Source organism: Ascaphus truei, unplaced genomic scaffold (assembly GCF_040206685.1).
Source record: "Ascaphus truei isolate aAscTru1 unplaced genomic scaffold, aAscTru1.hap1 HAP1_SCAFFOLD_1718, whole genome shotgun sequence".
NCBI classification, from domain to species: Eukaryota; Metazoa; Chordata; class Amphibia; order Anura; family Ascaphidae; genus Ascaphus; species Ascaphus truei.
The window spans coordinates 52,458-68,752 of NW_027454614.1; the positions used below are offsets into that span (position 1 = coordinate 52,458).

The following is a 16,295-nucleotide window of genomic DNA, read 5'->3' on the forward strand; positions in this document are numbered from 1 at the left end:
ACTATACCGGGGATACGCTTATCACAATGCCTTTCTGGTCTGTGCTGAAGCAGGGCATTCTGGCAGGCAAGTAGCTTGACCTTTTTTAGTGAGCCTGGTTACCCCCTCTCGGAACTACAGACTTAGAAATCGCCAGCTCATATACAGTGCATAAAATATATTTATATATATATACCCTTATACACCATTTTAATAAAAAATATCACAAAATTCTTCTAAGTCCCTCGGGAAGAGTGAAAGACGCGCACGTTCATTTTCAGAGCTCCTAGACCTTCCTATAAGAAGTTAGCCAAAAAGTAGCTTAGAAAAATGCTTAGGATAAGTTTCAGAGTTGCTTCTAATGTACCAAAGCTGTAATTTCACTCTCACAACATTATGGCTGGTTGGAGACAGTCCGAACCACAAGTACCGGGTCCATGGTTCTGGCGTACACTGGGGGGACGGGGACGACTCCCATTAACCCCTGACTATACCGGGGATATGCTTATCACAATGCCTTTCTGGTCTGTGCTGAAGCAGGGCATTCTGGCAGCCAAGTAGCTTGACCTTTTTTAGTGAGCCTGGTTACCCCCTCTCGGAACTACAGACTTAGAAATCGCCAGCTCATATACAGTGCATAAAATATATTTATATATATACCCTTATACACCATTTTAATAAAAAATATCACAAAATTCTTCTAAGTCCCTCGGGAAGAGTGAAAGACGCGCACGTTCATTTTCAGAGCTCCTAGACCTTCCTATAAGAAGTTAGCCAAAAAGTAGCTTCGAAAAACGCTTAGGTTAAGTTTCAGAGTTGCTTCTAATGTACCAAAGCTGGACTTAGACATAATTTCACTCTCACAACATTATGGCTGGTTGGAGACAGTCCGAACCACAAGTACCGGTTCCATGGTTCTGGGCGTATACTGGGGGGACGGGGGGGATTCCCATTAACCCCTGACTATACCGGGGATACGCTTATCACAATGCCTTTCTGGTCTGTGCTGAAGCAGGGCATTCTGGCAGCCAAGTAGCTTGAACTTTTTTAGTGAGCCTGGTTACCCCCTCTCGGAACTACAGACTTAGAAATCGCCAGCTCATATACAGTGCATAAAATATATTTATATATATACCCTTATACACCATTTTAATAAAAAATATCACAAAATTCTTCTAAGTCCCTCGGGAAGAGTGAAAGACGCGCACGTTCATTTTCAGAGCTGCTAGACCTTCCAATAAGAAGTTAGCCAAAAGTAGCTTAGAAAAATGCTTAGGTTAAGTTTCAGAGTTGCTTCTAATGTACCAAAGCTGTAATTTCACTCTCACAACATTATGGCTGGTTGGAGACAGTCCGAACCACAAGTACCGGGTCCATGGTTCTGGCGTACACTGGGGGGACGGGGACGACTCCCATTAACCCCTGACTATACCGGGGATACGCTTATCACAATGCCTTTCTGGTCTGTGCTGAAGCAGGGCATTCTGGCAGCCAAGTAGCTTGACCTTTTTTAGTGAGCCTGGTTACCCCCTCTCGGAACTACAGACTTAGAAATCGCCAGCTCATATACAGTACAGTGCATAAAATATATTTATATATATACCCTTATACACCATTTTAATAAAAAATATCACAAAATTCTTCTAAGTCCCTCGGGAAGAGTGAAAGACGCGCACGTTCATTTTCAGAGCTCCTAGACCTTCCTATAAGAAGTTAGCCAAAAAGTAGCTTCGAAAAACGCTTAGGTTAAGTTTCAGAGTTGCTTCTAATGTACCAAAGCTGGACTTAGACATAATTTCACTCTCACAACATTATGGCTGGTTGGAGACAGTCCGAACCACAAGTACCGGTTCCATGGTTCTGGGCGTATACTGGGGGGACGGGGGGGATTCCCATTAACCCCTGACTATACCGGGGATACGCTTATCACAATGCCTTTCTGGTCTGTGCTGAAGCAGGGCATTCTGGCAGCCAAGTAGCTTGAACTTTTTTAGTGAGCCTGGTTACCCCCTCTCGGAACTACAGACTTAGAAATCGCCAGCTCATATACAGTGCATAAAATATATTTATATATATACCCTTATACACCATTTTAATAAAAAATATCACAAAATTCTTCTAAGTCCCTCGGGAAAAGTGAAAGACGCGCACGTTTATTTTCAGAGCTCCTAGACCTTCCTATAAGAAGTTAGCCAAAAGTAGCTTAGAAAAATGCTTAGGTTAAGTTTCAGAGTTGCTTCTAATGTACCAAAGCTGTAATTTCACTCTCACAACATTATGGCTGGTTGGAGACAGTCCGAACCACAAGTACCGGGTCCATGGTTCTGGCGTACACTGGGGGGACGGGGACGACTCCCATTAACCCCTGACTATACCGGGGATACGCTTATCACAATGCCTTTCTGGTCTGTGCTGAAGCAGGGCATTCTGGCAGCCAAGTAGCTTGACCTTTTTTAGTGAGCCTGGTTACCCCCTCTCGGAACTACAGACATAGAAATCGCCAGCTCATATACAGTGCATAAAATATATTTATATATATACCCTTATACACCATTTTAATAAAAAATATCACAAAATTCTTCTAAGTCCCTCGGGAAGAGTGAAAGACGCGCACGTTCATTTTCAGAGCTCCTAGACCTTCCTATAAGAAGTTAGCCAAAAAGTAGCTTCGAAAAACGCTTAGGTTAAGTTTCATAGTTGCTTCTAATGTACCAAAGCTGGACTTAGACATAATTTCACTCTCACAACATTATGGCTGGTTGGAGACAGTCCGAACCACAAGTACCGGGTCCATGGTTCTGGGCGTATACTGGGGGGACGGGGGGGACTCCCATTAACCCCTGACTATACCGGGGATACGCTTATCTCAATGACTTTCTGGTCTGTGCTGAAGCAGGGCATTCTGGCAGCCAAGTGGCTTGACCTTTATTAGTGAGCCTGGTTACCCCCTCTCGGAACCACAGACTTAGAAATCGCCAGCTCATATACAGTGCATAAAATATATTTATATATATACCCTTATACACCATTTTAATAAAAAATATCACAAAATTCTTCTAAGTCCCTCGGGAAGAGTGAAAAACGCGCACGTTCATTTTCAGAGCTCCTAGACCTTCCTATAAGAAGTTAGCCAAAAAGTAGCTTCGAAAAACGCTTAGGTTAAGTTTCAGAGTTGCTTCTAATGTACCAAAGCTGGACTTAGACATAATTTCACTCTCACAACATTATGGCTGGTTGGAGACAGTCCGAACCACAAGTACCGGTTCCATGGTTCTGGGCGTATACTGGGGGGACGGGGGGGATTCCCATTAACCCCTGACTATACCAGGGATACGCTTATCACAATGCCTTTCTGGTCTGTGCTGAAGCAGGGCATTCTGGCAGCCAAGTGGCTTGACCTTTATTAGTGAGCCTGGTTACCCCCTCTCGGAACCACAGACTTAGAAATCGCCAGCTCATATACAGTGCATAAAATATATTTATATATATACCCTTATACACCATTTTAATAAAAAATATCACAAAATTCTTCTAAGTCCCTCGGGAAGAGTGAAAGACGCGCACGTTCATTTTCAGAGCTCCTAGACCTTCCTATAAGAAGTTAGCCAAAAAGTAGCTTCGAAAAACGCTTAGGTTAAGTTTCAGAGTTGCTTCTAATGTACCAAAGCTGGACTTAGACATAATTTCACTCTCACAACATTATGGCTGGTTGGAGACAGTTCGAACCACAAGTACCGGGTCCATGGTTCTGGGCGTATATTGGGGGGACGGGGGGGACTCCCATTAACCCCTGACTATACCGGGGATACGCTTATCACAATGCCTTTCTGGTCTGTGCTGAAGCAGGGCATTCTGGCAGCCAAGTGGCTTGACCTTTATTAGTGAGCCTGGTTACCCCCTCTCGGAACCACAGACTTAGAAATCGCCAGCTCATATACAGTGCATAAAATATATTTATATATATACCCTTATACACCATTTTAATAAAAAAATATCACAAAATTCTTCTAAGTCCCTCGGGAAGAGTGAAAGATGCGCACGTTCATTTTCAGAGCTCCTAGACCTTCCTATAAGAAGTTAGCCAAAAAGTAGCTTCGAAAAACGCTTAGGTTAAGTCTCAGAGTTGCTTCTAATGTACCGAAGCTGGACTTAGACATAATTTCACTCTCACAACATTATGTCTGGTTGGAGACAGTTCGAACCACAAGTACCGGGTCCATGGTTCTGGGTGTATAGTGGGGGGACGGGGGGGACTCCCATTAACCCCTGACTATACCGGGGATACGCTTATCACAATGCCTTTCTGGTCTGTGCTGAAGCAGGACATTCTGGCAGCCAAGTGGCTTGACCTTTATTAGTGAGCCTGGTTACCCCCTTCCGGAACCACAGACTTAGAAATCGCCAGCTCATATACAGTGCATAAAATATATTTATATATATACCCTTATACACCATTTTAATAAAAAATATCACAAAATTCTTCTAAGTCCCTCGGGAAGAGTGAAAGACGCGCACGTTCATTTTCAGAGCTCCTAGACCTTCCTATAAGAAGTTAGCCAAAAAGTAGCTTCGAAAAACGCTTAGGTTAAGTTTCAGAGTTGCTTCTAATGTACCAAAGCTGGACTTAGACATAATTTCACTCTCACAACATTATGGCTGGTTGGAGACAGTCCGAACCACAAGTACCGGGTCCATGGTTCTGGGCGTATACTGGGGGGACGGGGACGACTCCCATTAACCCCTGACTATACCGGGGATACTGATAGAGAGAGAGAAAAGTTGCGCCAAAAAAGAGTATCCTACTGTTCAGTATATGGCTCCTGTCCTTGGCACAATGCAGTTCCGCAGCCTGAGTCTCTCAGAGGTGATTCACCAACCTCTGTATGGATACTGGTAGAAAAAAGGGGGGTCCTCCGGCGCGTTGCTCTGCTTGTGGCTCCACGGCGTTTAAAGCATATAAGTGAGGGAGAGAAGAGAGGGGACCACAATAAGGGACCAACACAGTGAATATACACAGCTCTTCGTTTGATTTGGGAGGGGGGAGGGAGTGGGGGTGTTAGGAGATCAATGGAGATTAAAAGGTAATGCTGAATGAAAGGAGACACACTTACATCAAAATATCTAATATCTTGGATTCTTCTACTCTTCTCCTTATATAGCTGTGTTTTGTTGAGGGTGAGGAAAAACCTCCTGGTATCCTCCTTAGCAAAAAAATATAAAGGGAAAAAAATAGTGCAATAAAATTTATTAACAATAGAGAAAAAGAGATTGAACACTTACAAGCGGCCGATAATTTCAGGCATAGAGAGGAGATGCTGCCAGACTCCACAACAGATCCCTTCCTGGGTTGGGGTGGTTTGTCCTGGCTGTTTCCCTGTTGGCAGATGGTTGCTGTGTTGATCTTCACTTTGGGTGGCTAGGGTTGAGAGTTTCCAAAAGCCCGTGCACAGGCTATGTCCTCCTCAAAACGGCCTGTCCCTCAGCATACACAGATACAGCTCCCTGCTCCGGTGCGCGTGCGCATGCGCAGACGGCGGGATCGCCGAGCCAAAGAATACAGGGGAATCAAGTCCTCACTACGGTGGCTTGTAATGGCCAAAAAACGTCAAACGCGTTTCGCCAATGCTTCCTCAGTGACGTGTATAGGCAAAAGGTAGCAGCCGTCTTATATACACTGTAGAATCGTCAATTTAACTCCAAGGGTGCTGGTTTTACTCTTGACATTTACTGTATGTACAGCCCCGCCGTCACTGTCAGTGCTATGTAATACTATCCTTATCCCTGTATGTACAGCGCCGCCGTCACTGTCAGTGCTATGTAATAATACTATTCTTATCCCTGTATGTACAGCGCCGCCGTCACTGTCAGTGCTATGTAATAATACTATCCTTATCCCTGTATGTACAGCCCCGCCGTCACTGTCAGTGCTATGTAATACTATCCTTATCCCTGTATGTACAGCGCCGCCGTTACTGTCAGTGCTATGTAATAATACTATTCTTATCCCTGTATGTACAGCGCCGCCGTCACTGTCAGTGCTATGTAATAATACTATCCTTATCCCTGTATGTACAGCGCCGCCGTCACTGTCAGTGCTATGTACTGCTGCGGCCGAGTTTATTCGAGCATTTGCCCGTTCTCGGCCGCAGCAGTAACCTGGCAAAAAGACTGTCCTCTCGCATGTCAAAAAAGAGACAGTCGCAGAGACATTTCACAAAGGGATTTACAAGGACAAAAGAGACTGTTCTTCGTCCTGTCCAAGGAGAAAACAACCTCCTGACGGCAGTCAACAAAGAGACACAAAGGCGTATCACCAAAATATGTTGAGACGTTCTCGTGCAAGAGGAATGCACCGATGACTTAGGGTGCACAGTTTTCCAGACCACAAGGGACGACGACAAGCAAACACCATCGATGGGAGATAGAGGATTCCTGATGTTAACGGTCAAGGAGCTCGTCAAAGACGGACCGGGCAGTTGGGTGAACCCGCTACCATTCCATTCACCAAGAAGGTGCCTCTCACACAGTGGAGAACATGCCATCTCTAGGTTCACTTTGCACCTCTGTGACCTACGAAGGGAACCGGAGACCAAAAAGAACTTTGTGGCCTTCATCCAAAAGATATTCCTTGCCGGCCACGCAAAGCCAGAACCTCTAATAAAGAAAGGTGAAGAATGCAGGTAGCTCCAATCATCTGGGGTTTACCCCCCTCAGGAACCCGATAAAATCCGGGTAGTGTTCAGCCCCAGCGCTCAGCTCCAGGGAGTCCCCCCGAACGACGCCCTCTTTACTGGACTAGATTCGACAACCAGTCTTCCAGGAGTGTGGATCCGCTTCCGAAAGGAGCCAAAACCCATCTTCTTCTGCCAACCGCCAGGTGTTAGAGTGACAGGCTGCCACAACTGGCATACGTACAAGGGGATGCAGTCTATAGGTAAAACTACAGAGACAAAAGGACTGTTCTTCCATAAGTTCAAAAAGAAACAGTGCCAGAGACTTTCATCAAGAGAGACACTGTGGTGCACCCAGCTAACCTGGAGCGGTGCATCCACTTTGCATCCTTTGACCAAGAACCTTGGCCAAGGGACATTGAAGCTAGTGATGCCAGCCGGTATCACATCGCTATGTGGACATGGACTTTTGCATTGTTATATTATGTTTGCATTGCACATATGTTCCACATACTTTAATATTGTGGTATCTCCAGATACCAGACGGGGAGTGTCATGGAAAAAGAATCACATCTCTGTTTCACCCCCCCCCCCATTTTCTTTGCAGCATCAGCTTGTCAGTTCCTCATTTCCAGCTGCATGTATTTTGCTCTGTACACACACACAGTGCCTGTGTGTTAGACACAGTGTTGCAATCCCTGTCCCTGCATTATGCCAGTGAGTTGCTACAGAAACCTCAGCCTTTCTATCAGAATGGGCTAGCCTGCTCTCTCCCCCTCTGCCTTGTTCACAGATGGTCTGTTCCAGGCTATCTTGTTACCCAGAATACACTGGCACTTCCTTTTCACATTCAACATTGCCTGAGTGAGTACCTTCTGTAATTTGCTCTACTGGCAACGCCTCATCCTTTTCACCTTTCCCCACAATCCAGCGCACTCACCATAGAGACATTATCCCACAACACCATCATCCACAAGTGCCTTTGTAAATCCACGCTTTTCTCAATAAAGAAAGAAAGAAAAAAAAACTTGTTGTGCTTGTAAAAGGAACGAGTTGAACCTATCTGGGCTATTCATACCACACATGACTCGGGCCTCAGAATAGTATTTGATATTCCTATATGTTAATGTTAGTGATGCAAGTTACTAGAGACTGAAGAAACCTATGCCTTCTGCATAGCCTGCAAGAAAGAAAACATCGAAACACTGTAGTATGTATAAAAGAAATACATATTTTGGAACTAAATTAACATTCAGGAAATGAATCACTCTGCTGAGCTACAAAACATAAATAGTTTAGAGTAGTCCCTTATTGTTGTTAAGTCTGAGGATCTGTATTAATACTGCACACAGTAATAAATATCTGTAAGAAAACAATAAATGGTACTGATTTGAATATAATTAAATACATGTTTAGAATTAGAAACACAGAGCACATTGTTTCACCTTATCCAGTGTGCAAATCCAAATAATTTTATTTGATATTCCTACACTGGCGACACAGTTTATTGCACTGCGGCCAGATCCGCAAGCCGGGAGATTTCCCGGCTTGCTAGTGGCCGCCCCTCGGCGTGCCGCGCGTCAAAGACGCGCGGTCACGCGTCATCGGGAGCGTGCGCCCCCTGCACGCGCGTCCAGGGCTCCCCGAGGGAGCCCTGGTGTCCCGCGATGTGGGGGACGGCGGCAGGGGGTTCCGGGAGACCCGGCGGACCCGGCAGCGGTAGGGAGAGCACCCCGATCAAAGGGCGCTCTTCCGCTGCTTCGGCGTGCGCCCGTCACCCTCCAGCGCGCGCCAGGCTACTGCTGCGGCCGAGAACGGGCAAATGCTCAAATAAACTCGGCCGCAGCAGTATATGTTAATTCACTGCACCCAGTTGCTAATTTTAGCTAATGAGTGAGTATTGTGCTTTAAAATAGGTTTAAAAATGAATGTGCGCTCACAAATACATCTGTATTAAAAATATTTCTAGACTTAATAGAAAAGTCATATCAACAACAACAACAACAACAACATTACTCTTCTTTTGGTTTCTGTTTTTTACTTGCAATAAAGAACTAACCACTCAGCTTGTGTTCTCTCCCTCCAACTCTCCTTTGCAGGAGAGAGGAACAGTCATCAAAAGCAAACAGCAGCTGCATGAAAGCAACACTGTAAGCTCACTTCACGCTCAGGAGAAAACACTGAAGCTCTTCCTCGTGGGTTGTGAGTTTGGACACTTTCGAGCACATTTCTCCAGTTTGGAACTATAGAAATGATCCCTGAAAGTATAGTCTTAACCAATTAATGCTGCAAAGAAAATGCACACAGTACGTGACCCTCTTTCAAGTTATAGTAAGTTTTTCCAAAAATGTTAATATTCTGGTGCTCAAAGGGTGAGAAACTTTCTCAAATACAGGGTAGTATAATTGTGATGCCAATATATTATCACAAAGTCTTTATTAAGGCTCTTATTGAAGTTATAAGCAAACTATCCTAGCAATTTGCATGTGTCTCGCCCAGTAGCCAATAAGACTGAAGTTACCTCTCTGGCACTTTGGAAATGCGTGGCATGTACATGGTGAATAATGTTAGTGATGCAAGTTACTAGAGACTGAAGAAACCTATGCATTCTGCTTAGCCTGCAAGAAAGAAAACATCGAAACATTGTAGTATGTATAAAAGAAATACATATTTTGGAACTAAATTAACATTCAGGAAATGAATCACTCTGCTGAGCTACAAAACATAAATAGTTTAGAGTAGTCCCTTATTGTTGTTAAGTCTGAGGATCTGTATTAATACTGCACACAGTAATAAATATCTGTAAGAAAACAAGAAATTGTACTGATTTGAATAGAATTAAATACATGTTTACAATTAGAAACACAAGGCACATTGTTTCACCTTATCCAGTGTGCAAATCCAAATAATTGTATTTGATATTCCTATATGTTAATTCACTGCACCCAGTTGCTAATTTTAGCTAATGAGTGAGTATTGTGCTTTAAAATAGGTTTAAAAATGAATGTGCGCTCACAAATACATCTGTATTAAAAATATTTCTAGACTTAATAGAAAAGTCATATCAACAACAACAACAACAACAACAACAACAACAACAACAACAACAACAACAACAACAACAACAACAACAACAACAACAACAACAACAACAACAACAACAACAACAACATTACTCTTTTTTTGGTTTCTGTTTTTTACTTGCAATAAAGAACTAACCACTCAGCTTGTGTTCTCTCCCTCCAACTCTCCTTTGCAGGAGAGAGGAACAGTCATCAAAAGCAAACAGCAGCTGCATGAAAGTGATAAAACTCTGTGAAATAACAACACGAGTCTGAGGTATGTTTTGCAGAATAGACAAATAAGTTTATTGCTTGTGCGGTGCACACGCAGAGGAGGGTTTCAAAATAAAAACTCTCCCAAAGACATGGTAGCATACAGGCATTATTTATACACAAAATACTAAACCCACGCCCCCTCTACAAGGTTGCGTGTCGTCATTACGTAAGCGTAAAAGGTAAACAAATTATGCACACGAATACATTGAGTTGATGACATTATGGGGTGTCTAAATGAGATGATTCAGCAATAATACTTTATTAAGCTGGTGACCTTTTCTCTACATACAGAAACCATCCCAATCAGTCTGGCCTTTTTCATAACATTGGCACTTTGCTCAAGGTTTTTCAGTTAGCTGCTTGGTTTATTCTCACTTGAAAGTTGAAAGCAAAAACCTCATTCAAAAACGTCCATCTCATAACCCGTTCACTCAGACAAAACCTAAGATGGATGCTGACTTAAAATGGTTGCATAGATCCCAGTGCTGTTATGTCAGACCCTCCCCTTACGTCAAATTCTCACTTTGTCACTCCCTCCTTTTTATTCTTAAAACATAGCTTTTGAGAATTAAGTTCATGATGATAGTCCAGGGATAACTCAAAGGACAAGGGCGCGTGCCCTTCACTGTCATAGTCTCATAAGGCGCTGCGGCCAATATGTCTTTTGATGAATTGAATAACTGGTCGGCATCTTCTTTCTTCACGGTACTGCTGTTTTCTGGCATCTGTAAAGAGTGGCATCCGAATGGGGGAGGGGGTCGCACTCTTGTGGATCATACCTTTGCAACACGTGACACCCACATATATGACAACAAGTAACACTCCCAAACACATCAAAACATTCAAAAGTTTTTGCTCCAAGTGATCTAAGCCATTCACCTAACCCCAAGGGTGATAATCTGTCACTTCCCTTTGTAAACCTCTTTTGACTCTCTTGTATTTCATCTAGTTCATGCTGCACATTGCTACACTGATCTGGAATAAAAACACAACATTGTTCCTCAATTAGGACACATACCCCTCCTTTTGAAGCTAAAACATAGTCTAAAGCAATTCTGTTTTGTAAGGCCATAAGCCTAATCTGAACCTGTTCTTGGTTTAATGATAAAATTAAAACTGCAAAATTAAGGCCACATCCTTCCTGTAAATTGTTATCTGACTAAACATACATTTTTACACAGGTTTCATTGGTTGGTGGAGACACTTGACCCATAAATTGATTCTTGTTCCTAGTGTCTGATACACCCTTTAAAGAGGTTCCCTTAAAAAATTGGAAAAATACAGAAATTATACACATAATACTAAAAACCTTATTTTATGCAAGCAACCTTTCTTTGGGTATGCAGTTGCTAGATAAAGGAAATTGCATCTATCTCTATCATCATATACTTTTAGAATCATCACAACATTCTATTACTGAGAATTGAGGGGGTTTGGTATCTGTGGAAGCGAAATGCATGATCCTCACCCTGCACGCATTGTATACATCATTCACTCAGAATATCAGAACAGACAATGTCTGCGATGGTCAACATGGCTGACTTATGATCCTTTCCTTGTGGCTGACAGACGCCCCTGGGTGACCCCCTCCTTTCGGTGGAGGTGCAACACACTTCTGGATCAAAGTTTTGCTGCACATGACACATACATAGAGAGTGATGAGTACTGCCAAAACACATACAAGAGCTTTCACAAGCCACGCTTCCAGGAAACCAATCCTCCCATCAAGGCTCACTTGTACATACACCTTAAATTTCTAACTTAACACACTCTAAAGAATAAAAATATTGAGTCTCTGAAAAAATGAAATGTTCTGATAAAACCTGGCCTTAGCCTGGTGTCTTATTTTCCTCGTTGGTTAACGGTTAGAGTTTTGACTCGGCAAGACGTTAACTTGATGCGACTGTGCTTTAGGTGACTTTGGTCTTTGGTGGCGCTGGAACGAGCTTTACTGTACTTTGGGTCCAGGAAAATGACTCTGCCGCTTTAATTGCTGTATTGGTGATTACTTTAGGCCTTTTCACCTGGGATGAAGAGCATGCTTGCACAGGAAATATGTGACTATTAACCCCATCTCGAGTAGGTGCACTTTCAACGTTGCCTAGAGAGACTCAAAAAATGTATTAGTTGCATACAACTTATTGTTTTATTACCAATAACATGGTCCTTAATTCTTTCCTTTGGACTGTTGATAGTTACAAGTCATCCCATATGTGTCTCATAGGGAGATAATTTATACCTAGGACTAAATTCTTGTATCAATGTGTTTACTCCTGTCTTAGCATCCACATATAGACAGAGGTATTCCCTATTAATGTTCCTCAAATTAAAACTAAGTAGCCAATGTGAACCTGACTTTGATACAATCTAAGTTCCTGAAACTTTAGGGCCTCATCCCTTGCTAACCCACTTGCTTCCATAATTAATTCTATCCTGTCTGCAGGCCATATCCCTAAGACCTGGGAAACTACCAGAGTTTTTCCCAATCTTCAAAAGTGGGGACAAAAAACACTGTCTCAAACTACAGGCCAATCTCTCTTCTCCCAATACTATCCACTGTTATGGAAAAATATTCCCTCCCAATTAAACCATTATTTTACCCATACAAATTTCCTAGCCACTCCCTATCTGGCTTTTACCCCAAACACTTCACTGTAATGATTCTGTTAAAAAATTGAAATGCCTTCTACATAATGCATACCTTATTCACTTATGTAACTGCTTTTGCAACTATGTATCCCCTGTATTTAACCCTATGCACAAGACACACCCACAAATGAGAGGTGACTCCCAAATTCACCCCTTCCTGGTAAACCCATTCTAGATTACACAGCAATTTTTACATTAACCACTGCTTACGGACACCTTTGGAAAAAATAAATGGTTAATTCGTTATAAAATACATCACATTCAGTTAATAGACAAATGATTTTGTATAAGACTTCACACTAATGTCTTGCTTTATATAATCTCTTTGCACAGTGCTGAGCACACGGTCAGCTTTATAATTTTAAAGACACTCTGCATATTCATCTGACTAAAGAAAAAATATTTTCTATAAGACTTGTTTCCGGGCAAAGAGCCATTTTGTTTCTGGGCGTTTCGCCAATTGACCCTGAAAAGATAAGATAAAGGTACACCACGGCTTCTTCCTGAAAAATAATAATTATTGGATTGGAACTTTTGCTTAAAGTTTAAATACATGGAGCTTTGTCCAGAGCCCTAAGAACTACATTTTTTATGGCCTTTTAAAAATTAACCCACAGGCTTTTATATAGCTAAGGTTTATATAACTTCTTAACACACAAATAACTCCACACGCTCATGCTATTTCCCTCCACTCAGTTCTTTTTAATGCTTTCTGTTTTGAACTTTCATAGTTTCACTGACTTCATTCACTACAAATTTATGCTATCCTGTTGCAATTCTGTCCTTTCTCAAGCTACACAAACCTATTTCTCTCCATTAATCAACACTCACAAGTCTAACCCTCACTAATTCTTCCTTCATCTCACCTCAGGACTTTTCTGACTATTTTAAGAAAGAGGTTGAATTCATACACCAGAACATTCCCTCTTTTTCTTCCTATCCTACTTTTGCTTCCTACTCTCTTCCTGCTTTCCTTGACTCTTTTTCCACTGTCTCAAAAGAGTGTCACCATCACTGTTAATCTCCTCTTCTCCCTCTAATCTGCTACATTTCCATTCTCCTTAAAACATGTAATAGTTATACCATGACTCAAAAATAGCAAGCTTGACCTTACCTGTCTTTCTAACTACTGAACTTGTTTTGTATCCTCTTGCTTGCTCCATTTTCTCAACACCCATTCTCTCCTTAACCCTCTACAATCTGACTTCTGCACTGCTCCCTCCACGGAGACAATTCTAACTAAAATAACTGATTACCTATATGCTGCCCCAGACAGAGGTCATTACACTCTGCTCCTATTACTCTCTGCAGCATTTGCCTCTGTGGCCCACACTCTTCTCTTTTCTCTGTACACACTCTCTGTAATTGACCTAATAACATCTCTTGGGTTTAAATATCACCACTATGCTGACAACACCCTCATTTACTTTTCAACCCCTGACCTTACACCTGCCATACAAACCTACGTTTCTGAATGTCCCTCTGTTATCTCATCCTGGAAGACCCTCTTTTGCCTTAAACTTAACATGGCAAAAACAAAGTTCCTCATACTTCCTCCCAAACCTGACCCTATTATCTAGTTTCACATTACTCTTGAATCTTCCATGCAGAAGCTCTAAGCACGCTGCTTAGGGGTCATTCCCTCAACTCCTCTCTCATATTCTCCTCTTTCATTCAAAACATTTCTATAACTGTCACTTTTTCCTCCACAATATCACAAAGATACACCTGTTCCTCTGTTGCTCAACTATTAAAACTCTGATTCAGATCCTCATTCTCTCCCCTCTTGATAACTGTAATCCCCTGCTATCCCAGCTTCCTGACTTTCACCTGTCTTCCCTACTATCTCTCCCAAACGCTGCTGCCAGATTCACTCTACTCTTAAAACTCTGATTCTGCATTTCCCCTCCTGAAATTCCTCTCCTGGCTTCTAATCAAAGCCTACTGCTTCTGTACGCTCTCCCTACCTACCAATTAGATTGTAAGTTCCTCAGAGCAGGGACTTCTCTTCCTTAATGTTACTTTTATGTCTGGATCACTTATTTCATGACCTCTTACCTTTACCATTTGCTAACTATATGATTACGACGTGCACCACTTCTGTGAAGCACTGTGCATATTAATGGCGTTATATACATGAAAACATACAATACAATATATACTTCAAACAATGCTTATGATCTTTTACCCACATTTTTAAACACAAAATATTCCCAAACATCTTAATCCTCTAGAAATAAAATTGAAATGTGTTTTTACTGGTTACACACAATACAGAACACACACAATACAAAAAACTTCTCTCATACACAGCCACACAACATCACAAAAATAACAAACAAATAAAAGAAAACCCTTTCTCCCCTATTACCCAACAATTTCACCCTGCAACTATTAATAAAAGTTCTCTTCTCTTTCTTTATTCTCATAAATAACCTGACTTTAAAACTTCTCTGATGCTCCGGAGCTTTTTGAGTTAACTTTCGTATCTTAGCACATTCCTCGCGCTGGAGAAAAAAGTGGGGGCACGCTCTGTGCTGCTGCGATTTTGATTCTCTTTCTTGCAGACATTTGATTTCATTGTGAGCAAAAAATATTCCTGTTTTCGTACGTACTTGCAAGTTTCTGGATGGTGATTTGTGCACACGTGATACTTAGCATGGTTTATCTTTCACACAGGTAATCATTCAGGAAAAATTCATTAGGGTATCAAATCCATCTAACCACTCTCCATTAAGGGCGCAACAGTTTTACTTGCCGGCACCGAAACTTGAGTTTATATCAGGAAATGATTTATAACCACTTATTGCATGTGGGGAAATGGAAGGAAAAGCTTATACGTTCACAACTGATTTCTGCAGTATCAGGTCAGCCGGGCCTGCCATGCTTGACTTTTGCCACAAAAACCTCATAAAATCCAAAGATTTATACTACCACAGACACACAGGGATCACTGAAAGTTAGAAGGTTCCACTATGAGCCCTTGCGTTCGCATTCTTACGAATAAGAAAACCGGTGCGGCTACTCATAGTTTCACTCTTCCTTCTATAGTAATTTATTGCAAACAAACTTTTTTCATTGGGGTGGCATGTTTTTCACTGGGACTTGCATGTGTATTTTCATTTGAACTTGCATGTATATTTTCATTGGCCAACAAAACATATTTATATTGTCTCTTCTTGTTCTCTGTATCCATTCTTTATTATTTTTGTCTGCAGACACACAACCTCTAACGGCAAATTTTGAGAACTTTGGTTTCCCATTATTCTCCTGTTACAGTAATCAAATTTAATTGACCTGTACAATACTTCTTCGGTTACAGAAATCAAATTTAATTGTCCTGTACAATACTTCTGATACAATAATCAGCGCAAGCTGATCACGTACAACTCTTTTGGCATGTTATTGTTCTGATTTTTTTCACCATAACTATACCCAAGAAAACACTTGAATTACTTCAGCGGGTCCAACCCAGCCCTGATAAACCTTATTCTTCTATAACATGGATACAGATAAGACCTTCTAAACAGATATCCATAAATAAACTCACATGGTATGTTAATGACAAGACAGAGCAAATGTACAATCAGGGACCCTTCCTGCTCAGACAACAAAAATATTTATCACAACCCAGGACAGTCTGAAAAACAATCCCTAA

At 41.8% G+C, this 16,295-nt stretch overlaps 1 non-coding gene across 1 annotated transcript; it reads right to left on the reverse strand.

The window, feature by feature from the left end:
* Positions 1 to 8,707: 8,707 nt before the first annotated feature.
* Positions 8,708 to 8,924, reverse strand: LOC142476767 (small nucleolar RNA U3). The gene has a single exon (XR_012791972.1). It is a non-coding gene; the product is annotated as a small nucleolar RNA U3 (small nucleolar RNA).
* Positions 8,925 to 16,295: the final 7,371 nt, after the last annotated feature.